The sequence below is a fragment of the Mustelus asterias genome, chromosome 17, assembly GCF_964213995.1.
Source record: "Mustelus asterias chromosome 17, sMusAst1.hap1.1, whole genome shotgun sequence".
NCBI classification, from domain to species: domain Eukaryota; kingdom Metazoa; phylum Chordata; class Chondrichthyes; order Carcharhiniformes; family Triakidae; genus Mustelus; species Mustelus asterias.
In genome coordinates this window covers 6,420,434-6,436,958 of record NC_135817.1, presented here as the reverse complement: position 1 = coordinate 6,436,958, position 16,525 = coordinate 6,420,434, and the positions used below count along the sequence as shown (strand labels likewise).

Here is a 16,525-nt window from a genome sequence, read left to right as displayed (position 1 = left end):
AACACTGATTCTCTGATATGTCCGCACCTGTATCGACCTCCATTAATACTGGATGTCCATTTAATCTTCCGGTTATCTTAATTGGGTCTGATTTGGACATTGCTCTACAGTTTAATTGTTCCACATCAGATGTAAGCGGACCTTCCAGGGTGTGCACTCTCCTGGACACTGGCCTACATGTTCTTTTCCTAAATCTAGGTCTTGAAGTCTTGCTTTGCTATTCCGACTGCATACTGGTAACAATTACAATGCCTTGCCGGACAGGATTCTGAAGAGACTGTTGATTGTCTAGTCAAAGCTTGGCTTTACTTTGGGTTTGTACTGTGGGCAGATCTGTGGGCGGCACAGTAGCACAGTGGTTAGCACTGCTACCTCACAGCGCCAGGGACCCGGGTTCAATTCCAGCCTCGGGTCACTGTCTGTGTGGAGTTTGCACATTCTTCTCGTGTCTGCGTGGGTTTCCTCCGGGTGCTCCAGTTTCCTCCCACAGACCAAAAGTGGGTTAGGTTGATTGTTTATGCTAAATTGACCATAGCATCAGGGGGATTAGCAGTGTAAATATGTGGAATAGGGGGGTGAGATTGTTGTCGGTGCAGACTCGATGGGCCGAATGGCCTCCTTCTGCACTGTAGGGATTCTATCATAACTCATATGCTCCACTTGCAACATTTTCTAACAATAAGGCCAGCTGAAGCCCCTGTTTGAAGTCCAGTTAGGCTTCAGCCAACAGGAGTTTTTGGATAGTTACATCATTTATCCCACATACCAAACAGTCTCTCAGCATTTCATTAAGCATCAACCTGAATTCACATGCTTCCACTAGTCACCTCAATCTTGTTTGGAAACCCATAACAGACTCCCCTGTCTCCCGGAGCGCCGAGTAAAACTGATACCATCTCAGGATCAGAGGTGGCTTCGGGTCATAATATTTCCTCACTAGGTCTGCCAATTCCTGTAAGGTTTTGATATCTGGTGCCTCCGGGAAAGTTAAGCTGCAAATAATGGCAAATGCCATTAGTCCGCAAGTGGTCAGAAGAATTACCTCTTTTCATCTGACACAATATTGTTAGTCCTAAAAATGTAACGCATCCATTCCTCATATTGGGCTCAGTCTTCCACAGCAGGGTCAAAGAGTCCAGTTTCCTGAACAGAGGCATGATGCCTGAAAAGAGCTTACCCCAAGCAAAGCCACTGTTAGTGATCAAATTCCTTAGAGTGATTCTTTTTCCTTGCCACAACTGAAATAACTCCTCAGAGGCCAGTGTCCCTTCACCAAATTCCCTTTATTTACAAACTAATCTTTACTCCTAAGAGTGTTCATGTACAAAGTCAAAATCCGGAGTCGCAGTCGACCTGACACTCCTCAGTATATATACACAGGTGAGACTCCCTGATTGGGTAGGCATCTTTTTTAGTGTGCCAACAAAATAAATTAAATCAAATTAACTTAGGGACAACTCAAAAAGGGCAGCTCCCTAAAAAGAGGGGAACCACCCGCAACAAAAAACAAAGCGGAAAGGAAACTTAAAACATCAAATTAAAATGCGATTAGAGGGGTCGGTAATACACCCCAGTCCCTACAGTGCCCAGCGAGCATGGAAGGCATTAACGGTGCCCCTGGACACCACATGCTCCCTCTCCAGGGACACCCAGCCGTGAATGTAGCCGTAGTAAAGGGGCAGACAGTCGGGTTGGACGACCCCCTCAGTCGCCCGCTGCCTGGACCTGTTTATGGCAAGCTTTGCCAGGCCCAGGAGCAGGTTTACGAGGAGGTCCTCCTTCCCCACCCCCCCCTCCACACTGGGTGTCCGTAGATCAGGAGCATGGGACTGAAGTGCAAACAAAACATCAAGAAAAGATTTTTGAGGAAACTAAAAAGGGTGTGCCATCTATAACATGAAACATAGAGTCCATGGACTCCACAAGGTTGCAAAATGGACAGGTCGTTTGGGAGTCCGTGGACCAATTTAACCTTTTATTGTACGGAACAGCTGAATGCACCACCCTCCACCCCAGGTACCCAAGATAGTGGAACCTCATAGAAGAACCTCCAGTGGGGATCTCCGCCGCCGGATGGCAACAGGACCCGCCAAGGTGTGTCTGGGCAACGGGCAAGGAAGCGGTAGTGGAAGGTGTGCAGCAGCAGCCTGTACAGAAAACACCTCCGTGCAGTGACAAAGGGCACGGAGGGCATTTCTGAGAGGGGACTCAAACTGTGGGGCACCTGACCCAGGAGGGGGCATGTCTAGGTTTGGGGCCAATGTGAAATTCCATCTGAGCAGGGGTGCGCTTGCGCCTCCTCGAGACCACGTGTGCCCTCGGGTCCGAGCATGACCGTTCTAAGGTCTTGGATGGCATTGGCCGCGCACCGGATGCCCACCCCCGAGCGCGAGCGAGCTTGTGGGGTGTCATCCAACCCACTCCTCCGCCACCCAGCACGTCCCCGATCCTGGTCACCCCGGCATCCATGGTCCTCCTCTCCGCCAGCCACCAGAAATTATATGATTGGAGGAGCAGATTCCTGAGCGGCGGTTCTCAAATGATAGCCGCTATTTCAGACAGGAGAGAGCTGTGGGGCGAGGCGACCATGTTCCAGACTTTGAGAAGGTCCTGGTAAAAGACGGCAACACCTGCAAGGAGTTCCAGAGACCCTCCAGATTTATATACAGGAGCTGCACGTCATAATTCAGGCCATACACCTGGTGGAAGAAATATGTTGCCAGGGCACATCATCATGAAGGAGGCTCAATGTAAAGGTATCTCGATAGGGTCTGGAGGCGGAAGGTGCTACCTATGTGTGAAGGCACACCAGCACCTGACTGCCCTCCCTCAGTGGGAGGTGCAGAACCTCAGGGACCCAGTGCAGTCTATTGTCCCAGAAGAACCAGACGAGGGTTCTCTGAATGTTTGTGACAAAGTCAGGGGGTAATCATTACCTCAATCATGGAGCGCATATTCCAAGAGGCCAACCTCATGGGCCTCATTTAACTCATTACACTAACCAACCTTCCATCCTATGCAAGCATGTGCTTATCCAAAACTCTGCTGTCCTTATCCTAACTTGCAGCACTTCCCATTGAACCATCACCTCTATGCTTCCTGACCTACATTGCGTCCCAGTGGGACTATCTCTTGATTTTAAAATTATCATCCTTGTTTCCAAATTGCCACATGGCTTTGCACATTTCTATCTCTGTAACCTCCTCTAGCTCTACAAACCTCCTAGATAACTGCATTCCTCCAATTCGAGCCTCTGGCACATACTTGATTTTAATTGTTCTAACACTGGTACCTTCATCTGCCTGAGCCCTCGTCTCAGAAATTCTCTTCCTAAACCTTCCCGCCTCTCCCTTCTCCTTTAAAATACTCATTGAAACCCATCTCCTTAACCAAGCCATTGATCAGTTGATCTAATATCATCCTATGTGACTTGATGTCAAATCAATGTTTCAAATGATCATGTGAAGTGCCTTGCAATCTTTTTCTACATTAAAGCTACTGTACAAATGGAAGTTGTTTAAATCATGCGCATGTCTTGGAAGTGGGGTGAGGCTTGCTTGTTCATGCCCTAAACCAGTTACTCCCTGCCCTTTAACCCCACTTTTCACTACATATGACTTTCTGCAATGCCATAGAAGAGCAACTCATTACAACGAATAATTATCATAATTGTCCTCAATATACTGAGGTTCAACATTATAGTTGTCACAGCATTTTCTTAGTCCAGATGATGTATTGCTGCCCGGATACTCACAGCTATTGGAAATTGATATATGGACATTTTCTAAAGTTATGCTACTGATATAGGGCCTTGATAGAGGTAATCTAAGCTTGGTTGTTCCATTCCTCTTGTATTATTACCGTATTTCTCACCCATGTTCCAATCACATGAGGCTCCATTAGAGGGGCAGAACTTCCCAATTGATTTTAAATTCTTCCATTGGATGTGGGTGACACTATCATGGTCAGCATTTGTTGCCCATCCCTTTTGATCTATCAACAGTGAAGGCACAGCAATGCAGTTCCACGTCAGGATGGTGTGTGACTTGAAGATGAACTTGTAGGTGTTCATGTTCCTGTCCAGCTGCTGCCATTTCAAATGGTAGGTGGGTTTGGAAGGTACTTGATAACTTGCTGCAGTGTATCTTGTATAAGTACGCGCTGCTGCACTGTGTATCGCAGTGGAGGGACTTGTTGTTTAAGGTGGCGGATGGAGTGCTGATCAAGTGAGTTGCTCTGTTCCAGATGGTGTTGACCTTTCTGAATGTAGTTGGATTCACACTCATCCAATCAAACAGCAAGAGTTCCATCATATTCTTGACGTGCTTTGTCGATGGTGAATAGACTCTGGGGAATCAGGTGAGTTACTCATTGCAGATTTCCAAGTCTCTGTTCTTGTAACAATAGTATTTATATGGCTGCCACAGTTAATTTTCTGGTCAATGATAGCTCCAAGAATTTGATAGTAGAGGATTTAGCGATGATAGTGCTACTGAATGTCACAGGGAGGTGGTTAAGTACTTTATTACTCTCTTGTTGGAGTTGGTCATTGCCTGATACTTTTGTGGTGTGAATGTTACCTACCATTTGTCAGTCCAAGCCTGAATATTGTCCAGGTCTTGCTGCATATGAACATTGACTGGTTTAGTACCTAAGGAGTTTTGAATGGCACTAAATGTTGTGTAATTATCAATAAACATTCCCACTTCTGACCTTACAATAGAGGGAAGGTCATTGATGAAGCAACTGAAGATGGTTAGGCCTAGGACACTACCCTGAGGAACTCTCCTGGGCCTGAGATGATTTGCCTTCAACAACCACAACTATCTTCTTCTTTTGAAAAGGCAAAATACTGCAGATGCTGGAATCTGAAACAAAAACAGAAAATGCTGGAAAATCTCAGCAGGTCTGCCATGCTCGAATAAAGCCAACGTTTCGAGTCATGATGACTCTTTGTCAGAGTTTGGTCTTTTGTGGTAGGTATGACTCCAACCAGTGGAGACTTTTCTCCTAATTCCCATTGACTTCTGTTTTTCTACGGCTCCTTGATGCCCTAAATCCTGTCTTGACATCAAAGACGGTCACTCTCGACTCGCTTCTTGAATTCAACTCTTTTGTCCATGTTTGGACCAAGACTATAATGAGGTCAGGAGTCCAGAGATCCTGGTAGAACACAAACTGAGCATTAGCAAGCAGGTCATTCTTGTGTAAGTGCCGCTTGATAACACTGTAACAACACATTTCATCACTTTGTTGAGTGGGACATTTATTGGCTGGATTGAATTTGTCCTGGTTCTTGTGGGCAAGACATAGCTAGGCAAATTAAGAACAACTGATTCTTTGTCCATCAATTTTCATATTTTGATCATTTGAAAAGTAATGATTCCTTTGCTATGCAAATATTTTGTCCAAAGGGAATTGCCCAGGAACCTTGTATGATGCATTTCCATAGGAAATAAATAAGTGTTGAAAGTGCAGGCAGGCCTAAGTGCAATAAACGTGTTGAAAATAACACAAAGCAACCATCATATTAGGATTCACAGTGATCAAATTTCAGAGGAGATTTCAGTGAGTAGAAACCAGAATGTGAATTGCAGTGAATTGTACTACGATATTAAAGACAATGCCCAAGAAGACTTGGCTCAACAAAATGTTTTCACTAATCTACCTCTCACATTGCAAATTAGTAATTTTATTTACACAAAGGTATTGTGCTACCAATTCTTTTTCGGATGTCTTTCAGTGATAATTCCACAATAAACCAGTCACACAAGTGGAACTATATACTAATTACGGAAGATTGATCAAGATAGAAATTGCAGATAGATGTATTCTATAAAGTGGCAGCATCTAGAACAAAATATTTCTTTAATATCATGGCTGCATTTCCAGAAATCTATGATTGCGGTTCTGTCAGTTCAATTGTGCATATAAATGTTGAAGATTGTTACCTAGATGCCAGTTAACTGTTTTTCTCTTTTCACAGATGCTGGTAGACCTGCTGAGTTAATCCAGCATTTTCTGTTTTTATGCCAGTTTGGTTCAGTTGGTAACAGTCTTCCCTCTGAATCAGATGACAGTGGGATTGAGCTTGTACCCTATACTGACCTACCAGGGTACGACTGAACAAGTGCTGAGTTGTTCTGGGTGCTGTGTTTCAGATGGGTTCTGCCTGTTCAGGGGGATATAAAAGACCCAAATGGTATTATTGAAAGGAGAGCAGAGAATTCTCCCTTATTCAATGGTTTACTCATTTGGCTGTTCATCTTGTTTGCTGTTTGAGGAATCATACTGTGTGAAATTGGCTGCTGAATCACCACAGTGAAAACACTTAGAGATAATCAATTGAAAGTGAAGTGTTTTGGGACATCCTGAAGACATTATAAAATGCCCTGCAAGTTTCTTCTTAAATAGAAACAATATCTGTTTTGATAAATGGATGCCATTATCAACTCATGCTGTTTTCTTTTTGTATCATCTGATAGAAAGCCAGTTCCAATCCTTGTGAAAATACGCAATTGGTCAATACAACGACTTTAATGCAATGATAATTTTTACAAAGTGGAATAAGACTAGCAAGAATTGTTCTTGCAATGTGCCAGCATGGAGACAATGGGTTGAATGGCCTTCCTCTGTTCTGCAACCATTTTATGAAAAATGTATACCACAACCCTGCTGCTCTTGGTATCACTATGTGATGAGCGAATATTTCAACCTATCCCAGTGCTTCTCTTAGGTGATAACTGAGTGGTACAAGTGTATGACATGGCTGGCTGTCATGTTCACATAGGACTGAGGTTTTGGGGACTCAGATAAACCATCCTGGGAGAGTAACATCATGGAGTTCATTTCTCTGCTATTTCACTGCCATTGTGAACCTACCTCATGTGGTTCCCAAACTGTGATGGTAACCACAAAAGATAATGTGGAAGGTAAAATGTTCAGATTAAAAATTTCATACCTTCCCTATAACAGCTCCAACAGCTAATGAGAATGTTATCAGTTGCGAACCTTCAAGAGAGTCTGAATACTTTCAGGCTAATCTTCGCTTGCATAGGCCCCATAACTTTCTGCTTTTTGACCTTCACCAGAGGGTGAGCAAGACCAGATTTTTCCATAACAAATACCAAAGGCAAGATATGGGGATATGCTATGCAAATGAAGGATTAGCAGAAGTCAGTTTTTCATTGAATGAGAAAGGGTGAAAAGCCAGGATTTAATTGACAAATATGTGTGTCAATGTAGGATGTAAAAAATCACTTGTTGCTGATTTGTTATAATTGACTATAACTGCTTAGCTGTTTTTCTGTAACATCAGAACCACTCCAGTCATTTCAATGGCTTGGAGGGGAGTTCTCCTTGTGCACAAATAATTAAAAGCTTTGCAATGGATGCATGGTGTCTAGCGCTGTTTGTATTAAGAGTTGACGAAGAGTGCCCAAGGTTGCTGGTGCCCAGGATCTCTGACAGAAAAACAAATAAAACTTGGAAGTGAAGGGTACCAGCAAAGGTTGTCTGAACTGGTCTTGTGTATCTTAAAATGGAACTCCAGTATTACTAATTTTTACTGGGATTTGGACATTTTTAACTAGTTTGTCCTTATGTCATCAATGATGTCAAAGCAGTGCCAACAGCTCATTGTCTACAACCCAATCCTGATTGTTTAGAAGCTGGAAGAGAAATCTGAAGGAGTAACGGAAGAGGTTGGATAGTTCAATGAGCAGCAGATTTCACAAATCGCTTCCAGTGCCAGGAGTGCCATGATCTATTGTGCTGACATGTAATATGGTACAGTATAGGAAAAGGAGATTTCTCTTGTGAACCTGTGGCTGGCAGCTGCCATTCTACATCATTCCAACATCCTGTATGGCCTCCCTCCCCATAACCTGTGGAGCTTCCCTCTTGTAAGGCAAAGGCGGTTGGTCTCTTTCTGTTGCTTTGGGTTGCATTTTCCTTTAAAAAGATATTAAAGATGAGATCGAGAGGCCTGAAAATCATTTGTCTGAGTTCATGTGAAACTTACACTGGTTGATTTTACATCTTAGGTTGTCCTCTTGAAAATGTTATAGGTTTTTTTTATGTGTTAAAATTTTTAATCTGTTGTCTGAAAAATTATTAGGGTGCGACTTGTTTAATGTTGCCTCAAGGAATAAGTTTGAACAGTTTCCAGTTTCTGGAGTGTTGGCGATCATAATTTTCAGGAGATATTACCTAATTCCAGCTTTACAGTAAGGAAATAAGAAATAGGAGTGGGACATTCACCCCTTCAAGCTTGCTCCACCATTCAATTAGATCATGGCTGATCTACTTCAACACCATTTTCCTGCATTACCCCCATCCCTTTGATATTTTTAATATGTAGAAATCTATCACTATCTCACTCCTAAATGGCCTATCTCTAATTCTGACACTGTTCTGGAACGCCCAGCCAGGAGAAAATTCTTTCTGCATCTACCTTGTAAGAATTTTCTATATTTGAATGAGATCACCTCTCATTCTTCCAAACTCAAGAGAATAATGGCTCAATCTATTTAATCTTCCACAAAGGCCAATCTCTCCATCCCAGGAATTAGTGTGTGGAATCTTTGTTGCACTCCCTCTATGGCAAATATATCATTCCTTAGGTGAGGAGACTAAAATGCACAACATTCCAGGTGTCGTCTCATCAAGATTCGATACAATTGTAGTAAGAGATCTTTACCTCTATTCTCAAACCCTTTTGTAGTGAAGGTCAAAATGTTGCCCGTCTTCACCTCAGCTTGTCTTTTGTTGGAACCCTCATCTATGCTCTTGTGGATCCCACCATTGACTGCCCTAGCTTCAGATGTCTCCAAAGATTCACCCCCTCAAACTTACACCTCGTCATCATAGAATTATACAGCACAGAAGAGGCCCTTCGGCCCATCGAGTCTGCATTGACACATTAGAAACACCTGAGCTCCCACCAAATCCTATCTGCCAGCACTTGGACCATAGCCCTGAATGTTATAATGTGACAAGTGCTCATCCAGGTACTTTTGAAAGGATGTGAGGCAACCCGCCTCTACCACTCTCCCAGGTAGCGCATTCCAGACCATCACTACCCTTTGGGTAAAAAGGTTTTTCCTCACATCCCCCCAAACCCCCTGCCCCTCACCTTGAACCTATGTCCCCCCATGACTGACCCTTCAACTAAGGGGAACAGCTGCTCCTTATCCACTCTGTCCATGTCTCTCAGAATCTTGTACACCCCGATCAGGTCACCCCCCAGTCTTCTCTGCTCCAACAAAAATAAATCAAGTCCATGCAACCTCTCTTCACAACTTAAATATTCCATCCCAGGCAGCATCCTGGCGAATCTCCTCTGCAGCCCCTCCAGCACAATCACATCCTTCTGATAATGTGGTGACCAGAACTGCACACAGTACTCCAGCTGTGGCCTCACCAAAGTTCTACACAACTCCAACATGACTTCCGTGCTTTTGTAATCTATGCCTCGACTGATAAAGGCAAGTGTCCCAAATGGGACACCCTACTAAGATGCCCTTCTGCTTTCAGAGATCTGTGGACAAACACACCAAGGTCCCTTTGTTCCACAGAACGTCCTAGTGTCTTACCATTCATTGAATACTTCCTTGTCAAATTACTCCTTCCAAGTGTATCACCTCACACTTTTCAGGGTTAAATTCCATCTGCCACTTATCAGCCCATTTGACCATTCCATTTATATCTTCTTGTAGCCTAAGACACTCCGCCTCACTGTTAACCACCCGTCCAATCTTTGTGTCATCTGCAAACTTACTAATCCTACCCCCCCCCACATAGTCATCAATGTCATTTATATAAATAATGAATAATAGGGGGCCCAACACAGATCCCTGTGGTACGCCACTGGACACTGGCTTCCAATCACCAAAGCAGCCTTCTGTCACCATGCTCTGTCTCCTCCAACTGAGCCAATTTTGAATCCACTTTTTCAGATTACCCTGTTTCCCATGTGAATTTACCTTCTTTACAAGTCTCCCATGTGGGACCTTGTCAAAGGCTTTGCTGAAATCCATATAAACTACATCGACTGCACCACCCTCGTCTACACATCTGGTCACTTCCTCAAAAATTCAATCAAATTTGTTAGGCATGACCTCCCTCTGATGAAGCCATGCTACCTATTTCTGATCAAACTTTGCCTCTCCAAGTCGAGAAAGATGCTCTCCTTCAGAGGTTTCTCTAATAGTTTCCCTATCACTGGCGGCACGGTAGCACAGTGGTTAGCACTGCTGCTTCACAGCTCCAGGGACCTGGGTTCGATTCCCGGCTTGGGTCACTGTCAGTGTGGAGTTTGCACATTCTCCTCGTGTCTGCGTGGGTTTCCTCCGGGTGCTCCGGTTTCCTCCCACAGTCCAAAGATGTGCTGGTTAGGTGCATTGGCCATGCTAAATTCTCCCTAAGTGTACCCGAACAGGCACTGGAATGTGGCGACTCGGGGATTTTCACAGTAACTTCATTACAGTGTTAATGTAAGCTACTTGTGGCACTAATAAATAAACAAATATCAGTCTCTGGTTTATGCCCTGTGAAATTCCAAACTCCGTGGCCTGAGCCTTGGCTTCTCCCTCTGCGACTGGATCCTGAACTTCCTAACCCACAGACCACAATCAGTAAGGATAGGCAACAACACCTCCTCCATGATCATCCTCAACATTGGTGCCCCACAAGGCTGTGTCCTCAGCCCCTACTATACTCCTCATACACCTATGACATTGTGGCCAAATTCCCCTCCAACTCGATTTTTAAAGTTTGCTGACGACACCACCGTCGTGGGTCGGATCTCAAACAATGACAAGACAGAGTATAGGAATGATATAGAAAGTCTGGTGAACTGGTGTGACGACAATAATCTCTCCCTCAATCTCAACAAAATGAAGGAGATCGTCATTGACTTCAGGAAGCGTAATGGAGAACATGCCCCTGTCTACATCAATGGGGACAAAGTAGAAATGGTTGAGACCTTCAAGTTTTTAGGTGTCCAGATCACCAACAGCCTGTCCTGGTCCTCCCATGCCGACAATATAGTTAAGAAAGCCCACCAACGCCTCTACTTTCTCAGAAGACTAAGGAAATTTGGCATGTCAGCTACGACTCATCAGCTTTTATGGATGCAGCATATAAAGCATTCTTTCTAGTTGTATCACATCTTGGTATGTCTCCTGCTCTGCCCAAGACCCTAAGAAACTACAAAGGGTCGTGAATGAAGCCCAGTCCATCATACAAACCAGCCTCCCATCTATTGACTTTGACTACATTTCCCGCTGCCTCGGAAAAGCAGCCAGCATAATTAAGGACCCCACACACCCCGGACATACTCTCTTCCATCTTCTTCCATCAGGAAAAAAGTATAAAAGTCTCAGGTGAGCTACCAACCAACTCAAGAACAGCTTCTTCCCTGCTGCTGTCAAACTTTTGAATGGACTGACCTCGCATTAAGTTGATCTTTCTCTACACCCTAGCTATGACAGCAACACTACATTCTGCACTCTCTCATTTCCTTCTCTATGAACGATATGCTTTGTATAGCGCGCAAGGAACAATACTTTTCACATGTGACAATAACAAATCAAATAGGGATGTTTTCCGATGTTTAAGACACCATAATCGATCTCAATGAGCCTTTTCCTTCTTTTAGACAGTTCTTTAAACTTATTTTACCAAACATTTAGCCATTGTTCCACAGGAGCAGGCTGAGGGTAAGAAAGATTGTGTCTGCATTTTATTTATTTATTTTTCAGTTAAATTTGGCTTAAAAATCGGAGGTTTTTTTCAAAACAGGGAGTAGGCCCAGGAGCAGCCTGGGGAAGGTTTAAAAAGGGCTAATTTAAAAAGGAGGTTTTTTTTTCAAAACAGGAAGTAGGCCCAGGAGCAGCCTGGGGAAGGTTTTTTGGAGGGTTTAAAAGCAGGCCGCACTTTTGAGCGGGCAGCGTCTGGAGTGAGCAGGGAGCAGAGTGTGAGCTGTAAGGGCTTTGGCTCACAGGGCTTCGGCGAAGGCGAGGAAGGTTGTTTGCTTTTCTTCTGTTACACCCCCTTTTTTTGTTTTATCTCCCAACAACTAAAAAGGACATGGCTGGTATGAGTGGGAGGCCAGTATACTGCATTCGGTGTGGGATGTGGGAGTTCCTGGAGACAACTTGCCTCCCGGAAGTCCATATCTGTGCCAGATGCGTGGAACTGCAACTCCTGAAGGATCGTGTAAGGGAGCTGGAGCTGAGGCTCGATGAACTCAGTTTAGTTAGGGAAAATGAGAGATTAATAGATAAAAGTTATAGTCAGGTAGTGACACCAGGGTCTCGGAAGGAAGACACGTGGGTCACAGTTAGGAGGGGTAATAGTCAGAAGGGTGATGTGCCAGAAAGTACCCCAGTGGCAGTCTCCCATAAAAGAAAGGGATGGGCAACAGATGGGAGAAGGGAAGGGAGTGAGCAGTCTGTGGAGGGATCCCCTGTGGTTGTCCCCCTCCAAAATAGGTATATTGTTTTGGATTCTGTGGAGGGGGATGACCCTCCAGGGGTAAGCCACGAGGACCAGATCGCCTCCACGGAGACAGGCTCAGGGGTCCGGAAGGGAAAGAAGGGGTTTAGGAGAGCGATAGTTGTGGGGGACGCAATGGTTAGAGGCACGGACAGGCGGTTCTGTGGGAGTGAACGAGAATCCAGGATGGTAGTCTGCCTCCCTGGTGCCGGGGTACTGGATGTCTCCGAGAGGGTAGGAAGCATATTTAAAAAGGAAGGTAGTCAAATGGATGTGATTATATACATTGGTGAAAATGATGTAGGTAGGAAGAGCAGGGGGGTCATACGAGAGAAATTCAGGGAGTTGGGTGCTAGGCTAAAAAGTAAGGCCTCCGGGGTAGCAATCTCTGGACTGCTCCTGGTGTCTAGTGCAAGTGAGGCTCGGAACAGGGAGATTCTACAGTTGAACGCGTGGCTAAAGGACTGGTGCAAGAGGGAGGGTTTTTAATTCATAGATAACTGGGAAATATTCAAGTCAGGATGGCAACTGTACAGAAAGGATGGGTTACACCTTAACTGGAAGGGAGCAAATATCCTGGCTGGGAGTTTTGCTAGAGTGTTTCGGCAGGATTTAAACTAGTGTGGCAGGGGGGTGGGGAACAAAACAGTAGGTCAGTAAATACTGAGGCTGGGGTCGAGCTGGGGGCCAGGGCAAGGCTAGCTAAGAAGAGGAGCACTCTGGAGGAGGATGACCTGAGTGGGCCTGGAGGTCTGGAGTGCATCTGCTTCAATGCGAGGAGCGTAACGGGTAAAACAGACGAATTTAGGGCCTTAATGCTTATGCGGAATTTGGATGTGGTTGCGGTGACGGAAACTTGGTTAAAAGAAGGACAGGACTGGCAGCTGAATATTCCGGGGTATAAGTGTTTTAGGCGAGACGGAGGGGGGGCTAAAAAAGGTGGGGGAGTAGCGATATTAGTTAAGGAGCATATTACCGCGGTGCAGAGGGTAGACAACTTAGAGGGGTCATGTACTGAGTCGCTGTGGGTGGAACTCAGAAACAGGAAGGGTGCAGTCACTATGCTGGGGGTGTACTACAGACCACCCAACAGCCCACGGGAAGTGGAGGAAAGGATATGTCAGGAGATTCTGGATAGGTGCATAAAAAATAGGGTTGTTGTAGTGGGGGACTTTAATTTTCCTGGCACAGACTGGAGCTGGGGGTCCGGACGGGGAGGAATTTGTAAAATGCGTACTGGAAGGTTCTTTGGAACAGTATGTAGATAGCCCGACTAGAGAGGGGACTATACTGGACCTAGTTCTGGGAAATGAGCCCGGTCAGGTTGTCAAAGTTTCGGTAGGGGGACATGTGGCAAATAGTGACCACAACTCTGTTAACTTTAGGATAGTAATGGACAAGGATGAGTGCTGTCCTACGGGCAGGGTGCTAAATTGGGGGAAGGCTAACTATAGCCGGATTAGGCAGGAATTGGTGGATGTTGATTGGGAGAGGATGTTCGAGGGTAAGTCCGCGTCTGGCATGTGGGAGTCTTTTAAGGAACTATTGATAAGGCTGCAGGATAGGCATGTGCCTGTAAAAAGGAAAGGTAGGATTCGAGAGCCGTGGATAACCAGGGAAATTGAGGAGCTGATTAAAATGAAAAGGGAGGCGTACGTTAAGTCCAGGCAACTGAAAACAGATGGAGCTCTGGAGGAATAGAGAGAGAGTAGGAAAGAACTCAAACGGGGAGTTAGAAGGGCAAAAAGAGGTCACGAAATGTTCTTGGCAGGCAGGATTAAGGAGAATCCTAAGGCATTTTATTCATACGTTAGGAACAAAAGAGTTGTCAGGGAGAAAATCGGACCTCTCGGGGACAAAGGAGGGGAATTACGCTTAGAACCCAAGGGAATAGGGAAGATCCTAAATGAATACTTTGCATTGGTATTCACGAAGGAGAGGGGCGTGTTAACTGGGAGTGTCTCGGAGGGAGGTGTTGACCCGTTAGAGAAAATCTCCATTACAAGAGAGGAAGTGTTAGGTTTTTTAGGTAACATTAAAACTGACAGAGCCCCAGGGCCTGATGGCATCTATCCTCGACTGCTCAGGGAGACGAGAGATGAAATTGCTGGGCCTCTGACGGAAATCTTTGTCGCTTCTTTGGACACGGGTGAGGTCCCTGAGGATTGGAGGATAGCGAATGTGGTCCCGTTGTTTAAGAAGGGTAGCAGGGATAACCCAGGAAATTATAGGTCGATGAGCTTGACGTCCGTGGTAGGGAAGTTGTTGGAGAGGGTTCTTACAGACAGGATGTATGCGCATTTAGAACGGAACAATCTCATTAGTGACCACAGCATGGTTTTGTAAGAGGGAGGTCGTGCCTTACAAATTTGGTGGAGTTTTTTGAGGAAGTGACAAAAACGGTTGATGAAGGAAGGGCCGTGGATGTCGTCTATATGGATTTCAGTCAGGCATTTGACAAAGTCCCACATGGCAGGTTGGTTAAGAAGGTTAAGGCTCATGGGATACAAGGAGAAGTGGCTAGATGGGTGGAGAACTGGCTTGGCCATAGGAGACAAAGGGTCGTGGTCGAAGGGTCTTTTTCCGGCTGGAGGTCTGTGACCAGTGGTGTTCCGCAGGGCTCTGTACTGGGGCCTCTGCTATTTGTGATATATATAAATGATTTGGAAGAAGGCGTAACTGGTGTAATCAGCAAGTTTGCAGATGACACGAAGATGGCTGGACTTGCGGATAGCGAAGAGCATTGTCGGGCAATACAGCAGGATATAGATAGGCTGGAAAATTGGGCGGAGAGGTGGCAGACGGAGTTTAATCCAGATAAATGCGAAGTGACGCATTTTGGAAGAAATAATGTAGGGAGGAGTTATACAATAAATGGCAGAGTCATCAGGAGTATAGAAACACAGAGGGACCTAGGAGTGCAAGTCCACAAATCCTTGAACGTGGCAACACAGGTGGAGAAGGTGGTGAAGAAGGCATATGGTATGCTTGCCTTTATAGGACGGGGTATAGAGTATAAAAGCTGGAGTCTGATGATGCAGCTGTATAGAACGCTGGTTAGACCACATTTGGAGTACTGCGTCCAGTTCTGGTCACCGCACTACCAGAAGGACAAGGAGGCTTTAGAGAGAGTGCAGAGAAGGTTTACCAGGATGTTGCCTGGTATGGAGGGTCTTAGCTATGAGGAGAGATTGGGTAAACTGGGGTTGTTCTCCTTGGAAAGACGGAGAATGAGGGGAGATGTAATGGAGGTGTACAAGATTATAAAGGGTATAGATAGGGTGAACAGTGGGAAGCTTTTTCCCAGGTCGGAGGTGACGATCATGAGGGGTCACGGGCTCAAGGTGAGAGGGCGAAGTATAACTCAGATATCAGAGGGACGTTTTTTACACAGAGGGTGGTGGGGGCCTGGAATGCGCTGCCAAGTAGGGTGGTGGAGGCAGGCATGCTGACATCGTTTGAGACTTACCTGGATAGTCACATGAGCAGCCTGGGAATGGAGGGATACAAACGATTGGACTAGTTGGACCAAGGAGCGGCACAGGCTTGGAGGGCCTGTTTCCTGTGCTGTACTGTTCTTTGATCTGCCTTATGGGTTTTGGTGTCGTAACTCACCTGATGAAGGAGCAACGCTCCAAATAAACCTGCTGGACTTTAACCTGGTGTTGTGAGACTTCTTACTGTGTCCAACGCCGGCAACTCCACATCATGTTTTGGTGACAAATTTGGCTTTTTAACGTTCCTGTGAAGCCACTTGGAAAATGTTATTAAGTTAAAATCGCTATTTAGATGTAAATCATTGTTGAGGCGGCGACAGGTTCGGAATCTTCACAGGAGGCGGGCGACAGGTTCGGAAAGTTCTCACGGGGCGGGGCGGCAGGTTCGGAGCGTTCACAAGGGGCGGGGCGACAGGTTCGGAGCGATATGTTCGGAGCGGTCACGGGGCGGGGCGACAAGTTCGGAGCGTACACGGGGCGGGGCGATAGGTTCGGAGCGTTCACGGGGGGCGGGGCGACAAGTTCGG

At 45.5% G+C, this 16,525-nt stretch overlaps 1 protein-coding gene across 1 annotated transcript in view; it reads right to left on the bottom strand.

The window, feature by feature from the left end:
- Positions 1-16,222, bottom strand: part of med4 (mediator complex subunit 4) — a 40,296-nt gene extending 24,074 nt beyond the window's left edge. Inside the window, exon 1 of the mRNA XM_078232216.1 lies at positions 16,117-16,222. The gene's annotated coding sequence lies outside the window, so the exon portion shown is untranslated. The remainder of the gene's footprint in view (positions 1-16,116) is intronic.
- Positions 16,223-16,525: the final 303 nt, after the last annotated feature.